Below are 6,220 nucleotides of genomic sequence, written 5' to 3' on the forward strand. Positions count from 1 at the left end.
TTCCTTAACCCGATGAGGACGGGCTGATTTTGCTATAATACACTTTTCCCACAGACACGTACCTGTCGGAGTATAGGCCTACTATACTTGAAACTTGTCATGAATGGGTTAATGTATTTCGTGAAAGTGTCATTTTGTTGTTAGTTTCCAACTGGTGTAAGAAGCACTAGCACTCATTCAAAACGACATCTACAATACATAAAAGGGTATCAAAGTTATTTTGGCATACTATTATAGCGAAATACGCCATTGTATACACTTACCATGATGCCCCTGGTGACGCCATCATAAGCTTATAAGGGTGAGCTTAATTTTACCCGGTGTGACGCCATCTAGGGATGAAATTTTGACGTGCCCTTTACGTCATAAACCCTTTGCGTGCCACAACATTGATTAAAAAAAGAGAAAAGAAATGTGCACATTGGACTCACTGGCACAAAAATTGTTAAAGAAGAGATTTTTGAGGTTTTTGGACGCGGGTGGGTAGCACCAGGGAGGTGAGAGCTCACCTCCCTGGTAGCACATTAATTGATTTTGTTTGTCTGACAGCACCCCCCCCCCCCCGGCCCCATGTATACTGGCAGTGACTGGGTACAATCACGGTTTGGTGATTACAGCACTAGTTTGGCCTTGAGAATTTTGTATTGTTATATTGTCACTGGTTCTCACTTTACAGGTAGAAGACTTGCATGCTTGGAAAGGTTTTGGCTGATTTTCGGTGTGTCAAATCAAAATGACTTTATAAATTACTCTTGATATTTTCCGCTAACACCAAGTGAAGTTCTCTAATTTTTCTTGTTTTTAATACTTTTGGGCCTATAGACCTGGAGTATGAGCCAAATATTGATGATTTCAATGGAACTCAGTGTCCTCACAGACTCATTGATTTCTGTACCTTCGATAACTTAACAGTGCTATTTTCTTTATGCAGGCTAGGGTTTGCGGACTCTTTGAGGCCATCAGAAAAATAGTAGACCTGTATAGATGCAGTTTCTTTGTGATGTTCCTCGAGCAACAGACAAGAAAAATCATAGCAGTGACACCATATGCAAGTAAGTTTCCGTTTCATGTACATCCCAGTCCGCGTATAGTGAGGACTATATACCTCTTAAGAATTTTATTTTATTTTTCTGTGAAGTAGGTCTATAATAAGAATTGGAAATAAACAAACAAACGGAAAAATTCAGTGTCTTGTGAGTGCATTTTTATCACAGTTTTCGGAATTGGGTGTTGAGAAATCATTGCACATATATTTCGCACTTCCTGAAAATACTGCACATTTCGCAATGATACACAGCTATGCACATTACGAAATGTGAGTGCAATGCAAGCAAATTGCGAAATAAATATACTACTAGGCCTACTTTGGCTTTACAGCACAGTACACGCGGTGTACGTTCGTTGTACTTGTGCAAGGTGGGTGCCGAGAATGCCCTGGCACTGCCGTATGGACGTCGTGTGACACGAACCACTCTACTTCCCATTTCACGGCAGATTCACGGTGTGTGCATGATGCACGTTGTAGTACGAGGAGGGAGCAAAGTGTACATGCACGGTACGGGGCTGCTAGTGCCATGCATGCGTTGTGCTTGCTGTGCGATGATATACTGTAGGCACTTTCACACAGTATCGCTACCGGGCAAAAGCGCACGATCCACGAATGAAGTTCAATCCGTGCTCGATGACCAGTTCTAACCACATCAGACAGCTGTTAACGCAATAGTACGGAAATGGGTAAATCGAAGAAAGGAAAGAGTAAACAGGACGCTCATTTGAATTCGTAAGTTTTTATTCAGCGCTTGCATTTAGACACCTCTGTCATTATATACCTGGATAAAGAAGCCCCGAGTTCTTGTGGCTCAGTCATTCATGCTTGCGTAGTTGCGTATGTTGCATTTGCATTTAGTGGACATGTAGAAATGCTGTCTAACCATTGCATTAGGCCCTATACAAAATAGACATCTAAAAGTTTCTATCTCTTCATTCGATTAACGTTAGAAGTACCCATGACATCCAGGTACCTAATCTAGGTCTACAGGCTACGTAAAGTTGCCTTGATTTAATGCTTTAAGTTCAAATGCTCCACCATATTTCACCACATTTACCACTACCAGTACCAGCTCTTGACCTTGTTGTAACCGCTAGCTAATTCTTGACAAGTCACAAGTGGCACGTTGACACAAAAATGTATATAAATTTATATTTATAATAAATTAAGTTAAATTCAGTCCGGGAAACCCGCTCATGAGGACCGCCCCTGCGTACGAGGATGGTCCCTCCTCATGAGGACCTCCCCCCCGCCTCATGAGGCCCCCCGGGGAACGCCTCATGAGGCCCCCCATTCACTTCTTATTCATCTCACATCTGACGTATAAATTGTCGCAACTTTGCACGGTGATTTTTTGTTACACACACATGTCCACTATCCATGATGAAAAGAAGAAAAAATCCTGTCTGTTTTTTTTTTTTTTAAAATCGAGTTTTAATCACCCGATGCAGAGCGCCCATCAAAACACGGGCGCCAGCGCGTTCGCACAATGCAAGACTGCCGCACCTAGCGGCCTGATCCGACTAAATATTTTCGATGCTTTTTTCTGCGGCTCTCACCTCTCCGCGCACGAATTAGCCTCGTGAAGCTGAAGTCTGACATCTTTTTACACAAATTCGTAACGAGAAAAATTAAATCAGTACTAACCTGATCTTGTCCATATATTCCAAATTACTATTCCACACTGATAGAGTAGGTGGGTAGATGACATACTCCAGTTTGTTAGCAAAATAATCACTTTGTAGGTATGACGAGTTCACTTTCTTCGTCAATTCCGCCCACGATTCCGCCGCCCGCTTACCGTTTGGGCGCTTTCTCTGGAATCATCCCGCGACGCGACGTACGTCGCATCACATCACGCATCCAGCACATACCAGTCTGGTACTTAGTATGTGCTGGATGCGTGATGTGATGTGACGTACGTCGCGTCGCGGGATGATTCCAGAAAAAGCGCCCAAACGGCGGAATCGTGGGCGGAATTGACGAAGAAAGTGAACTCGTCATACCTGGCGCCCGTGTTTTGATGGGCGCTCTGCATCGGGTGATTAAAACTCGATTTAAAAAAAAAAAAACAGACAGGATTTTTTCTTCTTTTCATCATGGATAGTGGACATGTGTGTGTAACAAAAAATCACCGTGCAAAGTTGCGACAATTTATACGTCAGATGTGAGATGAATAAGAAGTGAATGGGGGGCCTCATGAGGCGTTCCCCGGGGGGCCTCATGAGGCGGGGGGAGGTCCTCATGAGGAGGGACCATCCTCGTACGCGGGGGCGGTCCTCATGAGCGGGTTTCCCGGACTGAATTAGGCCTACAGGAATACAGCTTCAGTTTTTATTAGCATTTACCATTAGGGCATACTTTCATAAGAGTAGACCTACAGTAGGCCTACTGGTAATTGGTTACGACCTCGAGATTTTCTTCCGGCCGAAGGGTAGGCCCTAGTAGATCTAGCTGTAGTTAACAAACTCGCCCATTTGACACTTGGATTCATCTCATCATATGAACTTGTCTCACTGCCCATGGCCATGCTGGGTTGCTAAGAAAGACCCTTGGCTTTAAAATAGAAATGGACGCCATATCAATTTTGGCTAATAAAAGTGTGAGAAAATATCTAAAGTTACATGAGTTCAGTGCAGTGGCGCGTATCAATACCACTATCACACTACTTGAACAGGTAATTTACACCTCACCTCTGACAAGTTTCATGGAGGTAGAGTTGAGAGTTGACTGAAAGATTGGTCTGTATCTGGTCGTCAGGCATGTATTGTATGTTCCGCAGAGACTGCGTGTGGCTTCACGGATCCTCTCCAGAGGAGGAGAACGATATAACGTCAAAAAAAAAATGAAAGAGTCCTCCGGACAGATGGATCTTTCTGTCTAAGTTGAGAGCTGCTCTGGCCCTGAATGATATACTTTGGTATGTGACCCAGCACCACAAAACAAACAGAAAGTTACCAGACATGAATTTTTAGTTAAGACCATATTCTGAAAGAGCAGACTTTAAGCTTTAAAATGATGTATAACTCAAATCAAATGGACTCTCCTAACCTATCTAAATATTGGACAGAAAGCACAAACTCAGGAAAAGTGTGAACTGAGAAAAGAGGTTCTGAAGTAGAGTGTCTATTCAAGTGCTTAATCTTTACCTAACCACACTGGCTGTGCGATGAATGGGACAAAAAACAGGAAATAATCCACCAGAGTAACAACAATGAAGGGATTATATGATTAAACTGAAATTAAGCATGCCTTATTAACACATTCTGTCCAGAATCAATGCCAACTTTCAAGGCAGTAGCATTATCCTTTCAAAAGTTATTAGAGTTGAAAGTGAAGAGTGTGTACAAGGTTTTTCAGAAATGAAGAGGGGACTCTAAGGACACACCTAATGACACTGTTCTACCGAAAATGTTCGAGATAAACTGCTAAAAAACACACTTTCCTGCCCGTTTTATGATCCCAAATTTTAGCAGAATGTAAAAGAAGACTTGCTCTTTCAGAAAATATGAAAAAGTCAAGATCGGCTAGGTTGACCCATTCACTTATTTTCAGTCCTCACACAAAATCAGTGTGTGCGACTTTTTGTTCATTTTGTGATGCACGGTCACATATGTACATTTTTTAAAAAATAAGTATTTTTAGATATTTTGTAAATCATACTGAGGATGTGTAGAACATCTACTTGTCAGATGAGTATGGATACATACGGTCAATCAGACTGTCACAGACAACTGTATTCATTCTACACATCCTGTGAAAACAAATTGATCTAGAGATATCTACACATCCATATACTGTGTCCAAGTTAAAATATTTTCTGTCTTTATATTCTCATGGGAGGATTATACAAATACCCATGGTATTCTTTTGGATCAGTTCAGTTCCATGTACATCTGTAATAAACATATTGATGACAATGATTTTCACCATTTGTTTTATTGCATAACTTCACAGGTGTGGTATTTAACAATTTTCTTCTGTAACAAGAAGATGGTAGATAAAATCCTTTTTGAAAAGCGAAACAATGAAAGAATACCCAATATTTAGTGCGGCAATATTGGGTATCTTGGAGGCACAAGCATGATCGCATCTTAACCCATTTTGGTGTTTTTATATTGTCAAGAAGAATGAAGGTTTGCTTTAGACCTTGCACACTGACACATTTTTGTTTATTTTTATCGACTGCCATTTTGTGTAGAAATGAAGAGAATGGTGCATTGGAAGAGATGGCCGAGGAGCCAGGTGCCGAGATCTCGGGGCCAAAGAAGGTATGATCCACCAGTCTCACATCCCATGTAGCATAAAGGGAAACACAACTTTGAATAGAATAGTCTTTAAGAGAGTGGTACACAGTAGAAGTTTAAAGGGATTGTATAGTTTGGTTGAGACCTAACTCACACTTTTGCGTGAGATAATAAGAAACCACTTACGAAATGTAAAAGAGCATGTAATTCTAATAGGAATTCAAAGTTAATTTGATGAAAATTGGTTTTGAAATGGCAGTGATACCCAAAACAGAGAAAACCTAATAAAAGGTGGGACTAACGTACAATTGCTTTGTTTTACATGTACTTTGTTTTTGGATGTCTCAGCCATTCCCAAACTGAGTGTTATCAAATAACCTTTGAATTCCTCTTAGAATGGTATGCTCTGTAGTTTTTCATTAGAGGTTTCTTGGTGTCTCGCAAAAGGATTAAAAGCCCAATTCTCATCTCCACCAATGCTATATCATCCCTTTAATAAAAATCTACTTTGAGAACTGTTACACTCTTATATTGTGCTATTGCCCATGTACATTGTAATAACAATTTGATGCAGATGTTACCATTTATCCCCCAAATTGTATTATAGATTGTAGGCGATCTTCAGATGAGATTTGTGTTGCAGGCAGTTGATAACCTACATACATGTACATTGTAGTGTACGTGTAAGTTGTGTAATGAAAGGCTAGAAAAACAATCACTTCCTGTCTGGAGAAAAAAAAAAGATCCAAATAATGACTAAAAATAAGATTCAATGTTAATATGTTTTAAAAAGTTGATGTTTTGTGAATCATTGCTCTGTTTTGCTTTTGAAATATAAAGTGAGCCATATGAATGTGTTCTCTATCACGGATGCTTCACTCTTGTGTCAAGATGAACATTTATAAATGAAACCACTCTTCAGCAA

The sequence above is a fragment of the Diadema antillarum genome, unplaced genomic scaffold (assembly GCF_040938485.1).
Source record: "Diadema antillarum isolate AM-2024a unplaced genomic scaffold, OU_Dant_1.0 seq00000301_RagTag, whole genome shotgun sequence".
Taxonomy (NCBI): Eukaryota; Metazoa; Echinodermata; class Echinoidea; order Diadematoida; family Diadematidae; genus Diadema; species Diadema antillarum.